Source organism: Oryzias melastigma, linkage group LG16 (assembly GCF_002922805.2).
Source record: "Oryzias melastigma strain HK-1 linkage group LG16, ASM292280v2, whole genome shotgun sequence".
Lineage (NCBI taxonomy): Eukaryota > Metazoa > Chordata > Actinopteri > Beloniformes > Adrianichthyidae > Oryzias > Oryzias melastigma.
Window position 1 is genome coordinate 6,905,760 of NC_050527.1, and position 15,049 is coordinate 6,920,808.

The window sequence follows — 15,049 nt, forward strand, 5'->3', positions numbered from 1 at the left end:
GTGTGTGTGTGTTTGTTTTGAGGACTAAAGACATTAAGTACGGAACATTAAATTTTTCCTCTACAAAATATACACGTTTGGGTTCATTTTTATTCCTCCAATTAAAATGTTTTTTTCTTTGTTTTGTTTCTTTAAATATAAAAACAAGTAAAACGGTGTGTTACAATAAATTGAATGGAGCACTTAAATGTTAGTTTAATTTCTTTTAAAAAAACATATTCTTAGTACGCATTTGTTGGCCACGTTTATCCAAAATTCCTTTGCAGTGCGGCCAAGCTCTCCTTTTCTCTGAGCCTTCCTTTTTTCACTCTTCTCATTTCCATCTTTGCCACTTCTCTGTTTTATTTCCAAATCAAAGTAATCAAATGGATCATCACTAAGGTAATTTTGTGGCAAGCGAACAGGAGGCTGTCATTACTGTGTGATGTAGAGGGAATGATGAGCAAAAATGAAAAACGGGAAGAAGAAGGGAGCAAAGCGGCAAATCAAAGAGACGCTGCTGCCAGGCTCAGCTTTGTTTCAGGTGTCAATGTGATCATGTGATCTGTTCCTGCTGTCATTGAGGGAAAATCCCTGTTTTAAATAAATATATATACATACATTCTGGGCATTTTTCCTGCAGATGGAACAGGAGTAGTACATATTTTGATATCTCGATCTAATATTAAGCTAAATTAGCAATTTATGTTTGATTCTGTGTCGAAGAAGTCCTTGCTTAACCTAAAATCCAATCTCTTTTCTTTTTCCTCAGCTTCTATATGACAAGCTTCTGTGTATACGGCTAAATTTATTGAACACAGTATGCTTTTTTGTTTTCTAAAACTGCTTACAGGTAAGAAGACATCAGCAGTAATCAAGGTGAACATCAGGCTTACCTTTTGCACATTTTATGTGGGTTTTCTTAAAGCATCAGATGAATTCTGGGCTCATCTCTGCCTATTCCTCTGTCCTTTCATGCACTGAAAATCCCCTACCTTTTCTTGTTTTGTTTGCAGATCTTTTAAGCTGTAGAGGGAGAAGTATGCAAATGTGCGAGGAACATTGTTTTAAAGAAGAAAATAAGGGTTTGCCCAAACATCCCATGCTCCATAGTGCTTAAAAGATTCACTCTTTTGTGGATACCCTCTGTTAGAAATTGTCAACTTAAATCCATTTAAAGACCTCTTTGGAGTGCAACTTTAGCACAGAATGTTTTACAGAGCCAAAGACAGACAGAAAAAAACAGACGAAAAGGAGAAAAAAAAGCATTTGTTATGAATAAAGCAATATAGTGTTGAAAGATAAAAGGATCCTACCATCACAAACACATTGTTTTCAATAATCTAGTTTCAGATTATAAAAAAATAGAATAAAAAACACTCTCCTTCTTTATTCTAGGTTGTTGGTGCATAACCATAATAAAAGAAGCAGGTAAAAGGGCAGTGAACTAGACTTGGTCTTTTTTTTTATTATTAAAGCTGTTTCACCAGTTCTTCTTGTATCTATAGACATTAATCATATATTGTGAAATGGAGTGCACACTTTTATGTCACACGCCTGCATGTTTTGCTTTCCAGGAAGCTAAGGTTTGGCTAAGGGTGCAGCGGATTTAAGTCAGTCCATCGGATCATACTACGTGCCAGTGGGATGGGGGGAATTCTCCCAATTGGGTTTGCTTTGCCTATATTGAAATTCCCTCCCCAATCGCTAACTACAAAAAAACAATGTAGTGCAGGACTATCAGGTGCCCTGAATTTTGAAAAAAAATTCAAAAACCATGTAAGCTACGTCTTTTTTTTTTTAATACTAAATACGACATTTCAGATTTCACGAAATGAAAACCTAATTAATACGAACATTTTATGAAGACTATTTAAGAACATTCTGAGTTCTGATGAAAACATTGATGGTTTGATTAAAATAATACATTTAAAGTCGCACTTCAGACATATTTTTTGCTTTTGTAAAATTGTTCCCAGCAGTCTTTTAATTATGGTTGTGGAGTTTTTAGCCAAAATCAAAAACTCTTTGTCTTCTTTTATACATATTTTATACCTAGCAGTAGTAGCATTAGAAATACAATTCTGGGTTGTGGGCGGGGCTAATGGATCAGAACGATCCCGCCCCTTACCCATTCTAAGAACTGTGAGTGCTCACGCGCAAGCTTATAGCCTCAAGCTAGTATTAGAGTAGTATTAGTAGAATACTAATAGAGTAGAGTAGTATTATGAGAAAAATGCTACAAGAACATGTTAAAAATATGAAAAAAGAGGATTTTTATTGCAGTAGGTCTTTAATTATTTTTTGGGGGGGGGGGTTTAAAACGCAACATATTGTGGTCTATGTTTCTCAATCTAGTAAGCATCAATGCATACAGGATTTTTGCAGAGACTCAATTTTGAAATTGTGGATTCGGACAGCAATACAAAACTACCTAGTGCCCTATGTAGTGAGTAATGAAGAAATTCAGACACCGCCTTGTATTTTAGTTCAGTTGTGTCTTCTACCCCTTTGTTTTTCAGGTGGTTTTTCCCAATATAAACTCTCATGTGTTGAAAAACTTGGTCTGTTTTCACTATAATTTGCTATTCCTTTTTTGAACTAAATTTCACCTCTTTTGCAGGCCTGTCATTTAAAGTCCCACTCCAATAAAAATTGTATTTTTGGTGTTTTTAACAGGACATGTTTTTCTAACATTATTCTGATGATGGAGGACATACTGTGTATAAAAAAAATATGTTTAAAGCTATATTTTTTGGAGTATTTACTTTTTCAAATTTGATGTGAATAGGACAAAAAAAAATGCCATTAGAAAAAGCTAGTAGCTATCAGCCGACAAATTTCTTATGAACTCCTGCCGCTCTGCAGAAACTATGTCCTAGAAAACAACACAAGTTTTTGACTTTGTCTAAAAAAATACCATCGTCACAATTAAAGGACTCCTAGAACTCTTTCAAAATAGTTCAAAAGATAGTTGGATAGTGGGACCTGAACTTTAGCTATCATTTTTCTTTTGTTTTGTGGTAAAATAAATGTAATTTTCTAAAATATCACAATCTCTTGCTTTTCTGTTTGGACAGGGAAAAGACTAAAACCTTAAGTACACCAAAAAAAAAAAAAAAAAAAACAACCCAAAACTGAACAAAATGTAACCTAATGGGCTCTGTAATGAGTCGACGTTTTAGGCGAATTCAAGAAGACTCAACCTCTTTGTCCTGCGCGGAGTCAAGATGGGAATATAAAGGCCCTGCCTTTCTTTTTTAGCTGACAAATTACGAAAACAAACAGGCATATGCTCTGAGAGGGAAGCAGGGTGACACGGAACAAAGACTGTTTAAATAGAAGACAAATCTTTGTCATTAGGGGCTTTCCATGTTGCACAAAGCTGAAATTTAAATACATTTATTTAAAAATGGAGAAGAGTGATGTGATTTCATTTGGAAGTATCTATAAATACTGTGTGTCATTTTTGTGTGATATTAGTATACATTAAAGTAAATGCTTGAATCTTAAAGATTGATCAGTTTTTCTGTTTTACATCTTTCATACTGTCCTCAAATAACGATGCTGCATCTATCACTAGGGTTTCTAACATACAGAACACATAATGTATGATAAAGTATATGGATGTCTTTAAAGTAAATGTGTTACCTTTTTGTCAAAATCTTTCACACTGCACCTCTTATACATGCAAACTTAACTTAATCAAATAATAAAAAAGTAATTTTTAATTGGATTTGCCTCAGCTTCCGACAGGATCTTTTAAAAACAGATGTCGTCTCTTTTAAACTTAAAAATTACAGCTTTTTTTTCAGATAAGCTGATATTTCTTTCAATTCTTCAAAGTCATCAGAGTTAAGCAGAACTTCAGTGCCCCTGTGAACTGGTGCTCCTGCATTGTGCTGCCGTGTCTACCTGTTTCAAAGACCTATTATACAAACGTCAGGGGAGTAACAGGGGTCACCCAAGACAAACGGGTCACCCTCACCTGGGCTGCAGGATAAATGATTCCCTCTACAATCCACCTCACTTTTATTCTGTTCACTTCACTCGGTTCACCATTGACTCTTGTGTCTTTCTTACCAAATAGCCATGTGACAGCTCCTTTCTATTCTCGGGCACCACCCTTCTCCCCATCATCTCAGCCTCATCGGTGTCCCACCCTCAGTCACTCCCCTGTACTATGAAATTATTACAAAAGCGTGTGTGTTGAATGAGAGGAGGACTGTGTTACGACGACCTTACTCGCAAATCGTTGCCACACCAGCATGTCCTTGTTGCTACAGCTCACGGCCAGACCTCAACAGAGCACAAACAAACACATAAAATGTTCTTCAGACGGTTTCCTTTTCCTGCTGTAATCTCATTATGTCCGACTGTTGCCGGGTATTTAACCGAAAGTGTTTTCTGCACGTTCATTTGAATAGTGAAATTAGATTGAGATGTTTTTATGTGACACTTGAAGGCCAAAGAAGTGGTCAACCGATGGCAGACTCCTTAGTTATTCCTTGAAAGATGCAAAGACGTGTGTCCTCTTAAGCCGTGGCATTTGACAAGGGGAGGTGCTGTCATGCATACAGCTGCGCGCCACCAGCAAGTCATTGTGTACTCATACATGCGGGGTCTTCTGCTGATGTTTGATCACGTTCGTACAGTGTGCATTAATGCATAGGTGTGTGTATGTGTGACCGCGCCACAGCGGCATAAATCACAGGAGCTGAACAGGGCGCTGCTGCCGCTGCCGCCTCCATCTGTCTCTGTCTGCATGGGTGAGGTATTTTACACTGATGACAGGGTGGATGGAAGGAGGTGAGGGGGAAAAAGTGAGCGGTGGGAGAGTTGTGTAAGATGCACAGAAAAAATAAACGCTCCGCTTCTGAAGGGCAATGTGTGCATAATTTGAGCATTTGGAGGAATGCGTCAAAACCCTGCAGTTCTCATAATCTGCATCTCTGCAGGGCCTGTTACTCATAACCCAAGATCTGCTTTTGTGAAACAGACTCTGTTATCCAGTCCTGAGAAATAATGCCCCCAATATGATGCCTCAGCATGCGGTCCTTCCTTCTCCTGCTGATTGAGGACTCAATACATATGAATGAATGCAGCTGGAAGCTTGGAGCTGCAAATATCTTTGCACCCAAATATGATATTTTAAGGTATAAGGAAAACACATGTGGTAAATTCCATCTACGAAATAGTTAGCTAAAAAACGTGCTGTCCGTTGGCTGCCAACTTCTTTTTCTGAAAAAGCAAACAGCTCCTAAACAAATGTAGAGTTTATAATCACGTTGGCATGGAGACAACACTCTGCAATTGCAATGTATCTCACAGATTCAAGCTGCACATGCATTTGACTTAAAGAAGTGATTCTGAAGCCAACATGTCAGGAAACTTCATTTTTGAACAGTTAATCCTGCAGCCACACACAGAGGAAATAGCGGTAAAACAATTTGGGAGCAGGTGATGGAATAACTGAGATGGCAGAGACTTTTGGCTTGTGCGGGTGTCTCTTTGGGGAAGAAGAGGTCATGCTTGGCCGATCTGGTTGTTGAGGTAGAGGGAGCAGAATGTCTCCTGACAGACAACCAGTTGCATGCCACTTTCAAGATTTGGTTCTGGGTTTTGAGATTAGTTCAAGCATGGAAATCTCCCGTTGGAAGCATTCGGGACGGCTTAAAGAGGCAGCCGTGGAGCGGCGACTGTAGTAAGGTCACATGCGAAGATTGGCTTGGCAACCGAACCTCTCTTAGCAACACAACACATAGCTGTTGCAGCATTTTGATCGAAATTTAAGCAGTTGCAGTTAGAAATGATGGTGATTATTGTTGCTGTAGGAGGGCAGGGTCATAATTTCACTTCATTTTTAACAAAAATAATAATGACGTTTATTTTCTCCAGGCTGTGAAGCATTGAGATGTGGCCTTGTAACCAAAAGAAAGATGCATAAAAAAAGAATATGTAGAATGAAAGACATTAGGATTTAGATTGCATAGAACAATAAAAATAGCATTGCATGTACAAGGTATTTTAATTATGCCACAAAGAACACATTGCACAGGGTTTAATGCTTTAGCATTACACCTTATTCCAGAAGAAGAAAACAGTATGAGCCAAAGCTACAGAAGTTTTCTACGGGAAATTCTTTTATATGTCAAGCTAGTGGACTTTAGCATTATGCGTTAGATTGACCTCTACTTTTATTGATTGATTATTCATCTATTGAGCTTAGATCGATTCAGATCGATTAAGCAACTGTTTTATCAGCCAAGCCCTACATATTTACTCCACCAGATATTATTCACATTCTAAGTTCAAAGCGGCTAATAAGAAACAAGTGATGACCCAGCATTCTAGCAGCATTTATACGCATCAATCTTATTGTTGCTGTTGAGATGTGAAAAGAGTCTCACATCAGATTTGAGCGTAAAAGCATTTTTTTGTGTGTGTATAGTTAGTTTCAAGCTGTTGTAATTTTAAGTTGTGCTTTTGTAAACTGTATTTTGAATTTATATTGAATTTCGTAATTTTTGTACATGTGAATACATAATTGCAAGTACACAAAGTTATGCACGGCATGTTTTGTATGAGTTACAAATCAAGAATTACGTACACGCAGATCCAGAGGTACACACAAATCATAAATTGCCCACACAAATCAGGATGAGTGTGTTTTCTCTCCACAGGTTGGGGTTGTGAGGGGCTGTAAGCTAGCAGGAGAGTGTGTTAACTGTTAGCCCACTTATGGGTGATGGGAAGGGGAGGTGGGGTTGCCCCACTCAACAGTCTTGCCCACAACTCATAACTCAGAGGTGAATGTCTAATGAACTGCCTCTCTGCAGAAATGATGTCCTATAACAGATACGCAACTCCAGGCCTCGAGGGCAGCTGTGACTACATGATTTCCAGATACTCGTGACTGATTACCTGGTTCAGGTGTCTCCAGCCAATTAGAACATGCCAGAGCAGGATATGTTGGAAAACATGCAGGAATGAGGCTATTTTCAAGGACAATGATGCAGATTTTATGATTTTGCTTAAAAATGTCATAATCATAATTAAAAGACCGCTGGGAAAAAGCTCAAAAAAATGATCAGGGGGTTTTTATGCACTCTGCACAAACGCAGTTCAGGGCCATTCCAACAGACAAAAGCGAGAAACTGACTGTATTGTTGAAAACTGTGCTAAAAACTGACCGGACCTAAGCTGCTGGACGGTTCTGCTTAACTACCATGAAACAACCACAAGATAATACTTCCACACCTCGTTTCCTGGGAGCACATTTTACCTGCAGGCAGAGCAAAGTCTGCTGTTTCCAGATTTTATGCCAAATTGAGACATTCGACTGCCCGGACTAAATGCAGCCTCACAGTTTTTACACAGACATACAGCCGGATAATGGTGCTTCACAAACGAAAAGCTGTTGTAGGTGAGGCACTGACGACCTGAACTGACTGCGGCGGCGGGCTGAGCTCAGTGCCAAACAAAACGACATTCAGGGAAGCCTGGAATGAGCTAAAAGCCTCTTTCATCTTGGCAGAAATCTTTAAGCCATATCAGGCATTTTAGTCATTTACTTTGATTACATTAACAGTAGCAGGGATTTTAGGATCAGAGGGGCTCCTTGTCCCTGAGCTCACATTTAGCCAGGCTCGTAACATTTTGGAATATATTAAAGGTGTAGGCTTTGATTGCAAAAAATATATATATAATATTACTGTTGCTTAAAGTTGATTATTGATGATTTCATAACCATATATATATATATATATTTAATGACTACTTTGTTTAAAAATGTTGTCCCATCATTAGGGCTGCAACGATTAGTCGGCTAATCGATGACTAATCGACTATTAAAATAGTCAACGAATAATTTAATAGTTTAATAGTAATTACTTTATATTATAAGGAGTTAGAGTTCAGTAAAGTTGAAAGTTATAATGGCATTATGCTAGCGTTTTGGACTATTTTGGCACTTATTAAGATTTTTTAGGCTATTTTGGAATTTGGCTAATATTTCAGCTACATGCTAGCTGTTTTGGCTACCTTTGGCTTTTTGTCATTTTTTTATGCCAATTTAGCATCTAAATATTATTTTAGCTTCAGCGTTTTCAGCTATTAGCTTAAATGATTTCAGCCATAAACTTCAGCATTTTTAGCTATCAATTTCAACATTTTCAGCCATCGTCACTGACATTTTTGTGGCCAAATTCAGCTTACAGCATTTCCACAAGTATCATTATGCTATATGCTATGATGATGGTTGTTTAACATCCACTGTGTGCAAGACCTGATTAGTCGACTTATCGGAAAAGATAATCGGTGATTAGTCGACTATTAAGATAATTGTTTGTGGCAGCATTACCCATCATGTATATTTTCATTTTTGCATTGGTTTGAAACACCAAGTATATTTTCTTTGATGGGGATTTTAAACCAACACAGAGACCTTGAAGTAAACTTCACCTGGACATTAACCTGAGCAACATCCAGGACTGCAAATGAAATTCTGAGGTCATTTTCGAAAAGGGACACTATATTCTTGAACATTTGCACAAAAAAAAAGTGCCTTTTGCTTCTAAATGTAACACATTTCTGGAACGTCTGGTGATAACCGATGGAGAATCGGAATTCATTTCCTCTTTCATGAGAAAAAGGCTGAAAAAAAAACATTGCACCTTGAGCTCATTTGTTATCATGTAACCGCATGTTTGCTCAAATAGAAACACTGTACATTTCGAGGTCACTCTAATCACTGGTTGTCCATCGCTGTATCCGAGCATATGAAATAAGAATGCAGGGGGGTGGATAATCCCTACAGCATATGACCTTGAGGAATCAGAGCCCTTATATCCTCATTAACATGGATGACGCGTGGCCACAGGGTGAATACACCTTCCAGCTCATCCTGATTCTCCACAAACTAACAGAGGAGGGAATGTGTCCGCACATATGCTTATGCATGTGAACCCACGCGAAAGCGACCGGACACGCAGAGCAAACCTCCAGCACTTACTTTTCATTATCACCATGAAATCCAGCTGAAGGCAAGGTTGCTTCATGTTGGAGCGCAGCTGCACCGTCAGGTGGACTGACACACGGACTGCCTCAAATGTTGCTAAAGCGTACAGTAAAAACCCAGCGGGAAACGAGTCCAGTATACATCTTATACTGGACCTCAAATATGCATCCAAACACTCAAAAACAAATACACACTCGCTAAAACACACAAGGTTGCTCGTGGCTGTGCCTTTGTTTTTATTGGATTTGTCTGTAATCTTGCTGCAACAAGACAATAACTCTGAGGAAGATGAATCTGCAGCGCAGGTGCAGGCAGACGGATCAGCTTTTGGAGCAGCTGTCCCTTATATTATTTTCTTTGTTTGTGTGAAATGGAATCATGTTTATCTACATTTCTAGTGACATTAATAATGTGCGAGTTCTTATGCAAATGACTCATTTGTCTTAAATGCATATAAAAATGTCAAACGTCAAAAATATGCTTTGAATTAGCATTTTTAGATGAAATAATGGAGGTTGAGCTCTCAAAATGTGCTGTTGTTGTGGAGGTTCTTTAGTGCACATAGCATAAAAAACCCACATCAATTTGAGGTATAAATAAAGCTTTCTTTATTCCACTAAAATCAACTTGCAGCGTTTAGGACCGTTGTCAAGAATTCATAAACTGGCTTGTATGATTCTAAAAGCTTTCATACATCAAACATTTGACCTAACAGCCTTCCATTGTCTTCTATTTATCTAAATATGAGGTTTTTACAAAAAAAATCATTGTTTTTATGATCGCGAATGTTATTTTAAAAAATGTAATAAAAAAATCCCTTTTAAGGAACTCTACTAGCTTCCTCTGTTATGGAAGCAAAAGTGATGCAATGCTGTTGTAAACATTCTCTTCTCAACATACTAGACACCAACAAAGAGCTTCTATATTATGCTGGAAGTTGTGGGTTAATTAGCTGATATTAGACAGGATTTTAAATCCAATATCAGCCACTACCGAGTCCTAAATACAGACGTGTGTTGAGCTTTCAGTCTAATCAGATAAGCAAGCGCAAATGTGATTTTCAGATGGTTTATTTAAACGCATATTTACAGGTGATTAATCAGGATGTTTTGTTTTTGCATTACCTATGTGGGATCAAGACAAAGAAATTAAGTTAGAGATGTTTTGTTTTGTTCATTTCAGAGCTGAGACATTTCCTTGATTCATGGAAACTGCTCAAACAGAATGAAGACTAATGTTTGTTAATGTTGGGACAAATTCAAACCTGCAACACAATCGAATGGAATACACAGCTTATTTATTGAAAATGTTATGCAATCTGAACTAAAAAGTCGTTCAATACTAGGAAAAACTTGCGTTCACAAAGGACTCTTGAATACATTTCAGGCTTCTGTTTTCCAGAAAGAACTCCTGAGGCTTTTACAGTCAAAACTTTTAAATGTGTAAGGTAGCAAACAACTCATAAAAAAAGAAGTTTTATTTATTTGAATACGCTTGTTGGGTTTAGTGAGGCAGAACAAAGGTCTGCCAAGAAATGCGATTGTTGTTCCTCAGGTTTCTGCGTTTGTGGCAAGGGTTAGTTTACACTGCAACACATCAAAACATGTCTTCTCGTGTTGTTTGTGCACGGAGCATAATAATGCCACAATGGGTTAGCCTTGATAATGAGGCTCTTCTCTTCCTGCATCTCTTTTATTTTTTTAATTACAAAAAAAAGAGGGTTTAAAAAAATTGCGGTTTGGAAAGACTGCTCACTCATGTCTAGTTTTGGTACTAATTAGTCCAATTAGCCTTCCTCAACTCACACAGTTCTAAGCAAAGACAAGCGGCAGCCCTGTTCAGTTTAACCCGCTATGCAGTTTGATGGGTGGTACTGTAAAGAGCTGCAGACACTTTAAAGAATTTCAGGGCATCCTTCCTTCAGAGGATAAACCGCATCCTGCCTTTCGAGAACCATGTTTGTCCCTTCAGGAAGTCTGTGCATGAACAGCGTGGACGTTTCACACAACGGTAGTATCACAGTGAGCGATGCTCAAGGACATGTTCCATGTTGGTCCTCTGTACTGTGCGATAAGGGATTTCACAAGTGCATGTAAATGAACTGCTTAAACACAGCCCAACACAAAAGGAAATTAGTTATTGGGAGCATATGAATAGTTAATCATTCCTAAATAACAATGGCTTTTAAGAGCTAGTGTGTGATCATTATTTTATTGTTATTTTTTCTGAAATCTTTTCTCGCTGATGAATGACAGTCTGCAAAAAAAATAAACTGTCGAGCAAACATAATTTCAGAGCTAGTACATAATGTCTGCTTCAGCAGGATTCAGAGAAAAAAGTGAAAAAAGGTCTTTGAATTTTTCACTTACTTTCACCAAGTTCAAAGCAGCAGTAATTATTAAGTAGTTCCTATATCAGAAAACAAGACTTCTAAGGTGGTTTGACTGAACTCTGCAATTCTGTTCTCCACAATGCTGAATTCATGGCTCACTTTCTTTTTGAAGTTTTTTTTTTCTAAATTTAAGTAAAAAAAACAAGACAAACAAAAAAACAACATTTTTATATGCTCTCTCCATTTTAGATAAGATATTTGTATTTATCATCACTTTAAATAAATAAAGATAAAAACATGGGATAAGGTGTAGGCCAGTTTTCTGGGAATAATCCTTGATTTAGTCCAGCACTCAGCACCTCGCCGTCATTGCAGTGCCCATACTTTATCATATCCCATAGTATTGCTCAACATTTTTGTTTCAACGCTAACGTTTGGCTGTACGCAAGCGGAAACAAAGGGAAGTGGGGGCGGACTTACTCCACGGCAACAGGTAGCAGACTGACGATTATTGGTGACATCATCGAACAAAAGTGACGTCCAAATTATGAGACACTATTTTTTCATAAGTCTCCATTTGGAAGGCTAAATGAAGGGGAAAGGAAGAATTTGCTTAGGGCCAGAGGCAAATTTCTAATAAACTAGTGCCGCTCTGCAGAAATTATGTTCTTGAAAACAACACTAATTTTTTAATGTTGCCTTAAAACAGTATAACCATAATTAAAATATCACTGTTAAAATAAGATCAAAAGATGATTGGAATTGGCATAAAAGTGGCATAAAAACTTGTGAAACGTAATTTCCAAAAATAACTTAATTTTTGTATTGTAATATAAATGAGGGCGGTAAAAACTTTAGATGATAGAAAGCAGTTATAAAGCATCTATATCATTATTAACAAAAATAATGGTGGACAGGGAGCTTTGATTAAAATGCATCTCAGTCATTCACATGCCACGGATAATAAAATGTACATAAAACAGACTTATGATGTAATGTTTGTAACTTTTTATAGTAAAAAATTGTAAAAAAGGAAAACAAAAAAAATCTTTCGGAACACGATTACTTAATAAAATGGTAAATTTTTAATTGTAAAGAAAGAAAACATCAAGAATATAATTCATTTTACTTATTAAACAGGTTGACTTTGAGATTCCAGCTTGAATCCTAATAGAGTCGAGGTATTAGAGGATTAATATTACATTAAGTTGAACAAGCTGATGAACAATTAGGCTGCCCAGGCTAATAAATGAGATATAACCGTGATAACCAATGAGTGATCCACACCTTCTGGCGCATGACTCATCCAAGTGTCATGGGGGGGGGGCTCTTGTGATCCTTCAGCAGCAAAATGACATCCAAATTATTCAATTGACTTCTAAAGACAGATTTTTTCTTAAGAATAAAACATATTTTCCTCTCAAAAAGTAAGAAAGAGACAAGCCAGAAGCTTAAAATAAATTTGAAATAATGTAATTTATTTATATTATGCGATTAACTTATTGCTTATCTGCCTCTAAAAAAGTACTAATGGTTGATACCTGACACCCCTGCTGCTTGTATAACTCTGAAAGTTGCGATTCTGCATGTTTTTTTTTTTTTTATATATTTCTGTTAATTTGGTTCCTGTTTCAATGAAAAGTCTGCGTATGAGTGGGCACACAAATCCAGTCAGGTCATTTGTGAGTAACAATGTGGACACAGTCCAAAAGATCAAACCTAATTATACTGTTTTTCTGGCTTTAGCCTGTAGCACCTTTAAAAAAAATAAAATTATATGTACAGTGAAAACAAAATTCTGCATTCATTATGGGAATAAAGGATAATAACTAAAACACAAGTAAGGCATAATATCACTGTTAGGTTTTCTTTAAGAAAATCTATTTTTTGCAGCATATCTGTAGTGTAAAAGTGTGGAAAATGGAGTTCAGCTTTCTTTCTCAAAAGATTTTTTGATGGATTTTACATCCCACATATTGATTGTGTGGTAAAAAATGACTTTTTTCTGGTTTGTAATGTACACACACTCCCTATTCAGTCTTGGCAACCTGACACAAAGGCCAAAGTAGTTGCTAAGAAAATTAACATCCTCCTACTTCTCCTACATGGTTTATAATTGCAGTGCAAACCCCTCAGAGGAGCGCCACAAAAATCGAACCATAGCGACCCTCTGCTAGTGATCAAAGCCAACCCAACTCCGACCCAAGAGAGGGAATGAGGGAGCTGGGTCGACAGAGGGAGAGACAGCATCCACGCATACCGTATCGCGCCTTAGCCAGCTAACTGCTTTACATATGAAGCACACCCTTAAATTCCCATGAAATTGTTCAGGAAGCAGGCGTGCAGCACAGAGAAGTGGAGGAAGTGATGCTGAACCGCTCCAGGGCCCATTGACAGTGAAGTCCTCATTACACACCGATGACACCTACAGAGTATAAGCCTTGTAAAAACACACAATCTCACCCCTGGGTGCAAAAGTCAAAGTGAGCACATCATCTCGTCCTAATTATTCTCTGTGTGCCCTGTCTTTATTCAGATGTGGGGTATTATTAGACTCATAAACATATGCAGACTTACCTTGATCTGCAACCAGCATAACAGCTTGGTTTAGATCTCTTTTGGGATTAGGCTTTTTTAAATTGGACAATTCCAGCTTCAGCCAGGATGCAGAGTTTTATGTTTCCCCTTCAAATAACCCTTAACTTTATCCTATATATTATAAAAATAATAATTTTCTTTCTTGCTTTGATTTGTCTCTCCACAGATGATAAGTGTTCTTCATTTGAAGATCCAATCTGAAGATAATATTATGGTTCTTGTGGCATTTTTCTGATTAAGGAGAGCATATAGACAGAAAATGAAGCTTAAAATGTGTGTTTCTAAGTATTTCTTTATTCAAAATCAGGAGCAGATGCAAAACTGCTGTTGGAAAATGCTTTTAGCTGCCACGAGCTCTCTGCTACACTCCATTCAAATACTTTCACTAGTAGACAAATAGATCTTTGTTTCCCTCATCTGAGCTCTAATCTGGCTCACACTGTATGACTGGATAGCTCCAATATTGCTCGCCATTGGTGTTGCACTGCTGATATTAGGTTGGGGTTGTGAGGGGCTGTAAGCTAGCAGGAGAGAGTGTCAGCAAAGGAATGATGGGAAATCAGCGCATGTTTACTACAAACCAGCAGTTCCGCCCACAACTCAACATTTCTTGGCCATGGACCTCAACTCTTTCTCATCTCACGTCTCAGAGCGGGAGAGATTCTAGATTACAGGTGGCTCATCTGTGCTCCTGTTCTTGGCAGTGGACCTCGCCTCTGGCTCATCTCAAGCCTTAGCTCCAGTTCCATCTGGATGAAGTCCATCTGCTACACTATTCAAACGTGTAAATGTAGAGTTAGTTAAGCTGATTCTTCTTTAACAGTCGTGGTACATCGCCTGTCCACCTGGGAGAGGATCCTTCCTTCCCGTGGACATCGTGGATGTTTCTTTTTTTAATTTATTTTTCATAGAATTGGGTTTTGTTAAGGAGTTTTTCCTTACAAAATTGGATCTAAGGGTAGGGATGCCCAGTTTAGCTTAGTATGTTTAGTTTAGTTTAGCAATCAGCTATGGTTGTGTTTTTGATGATATGAAGCCTAATGAGACCACTTTATTGTGATATTGGGCTATATAAATAAAAAACAAATTGATTTCGCCTAAAAATGACAAACCCTTAATTA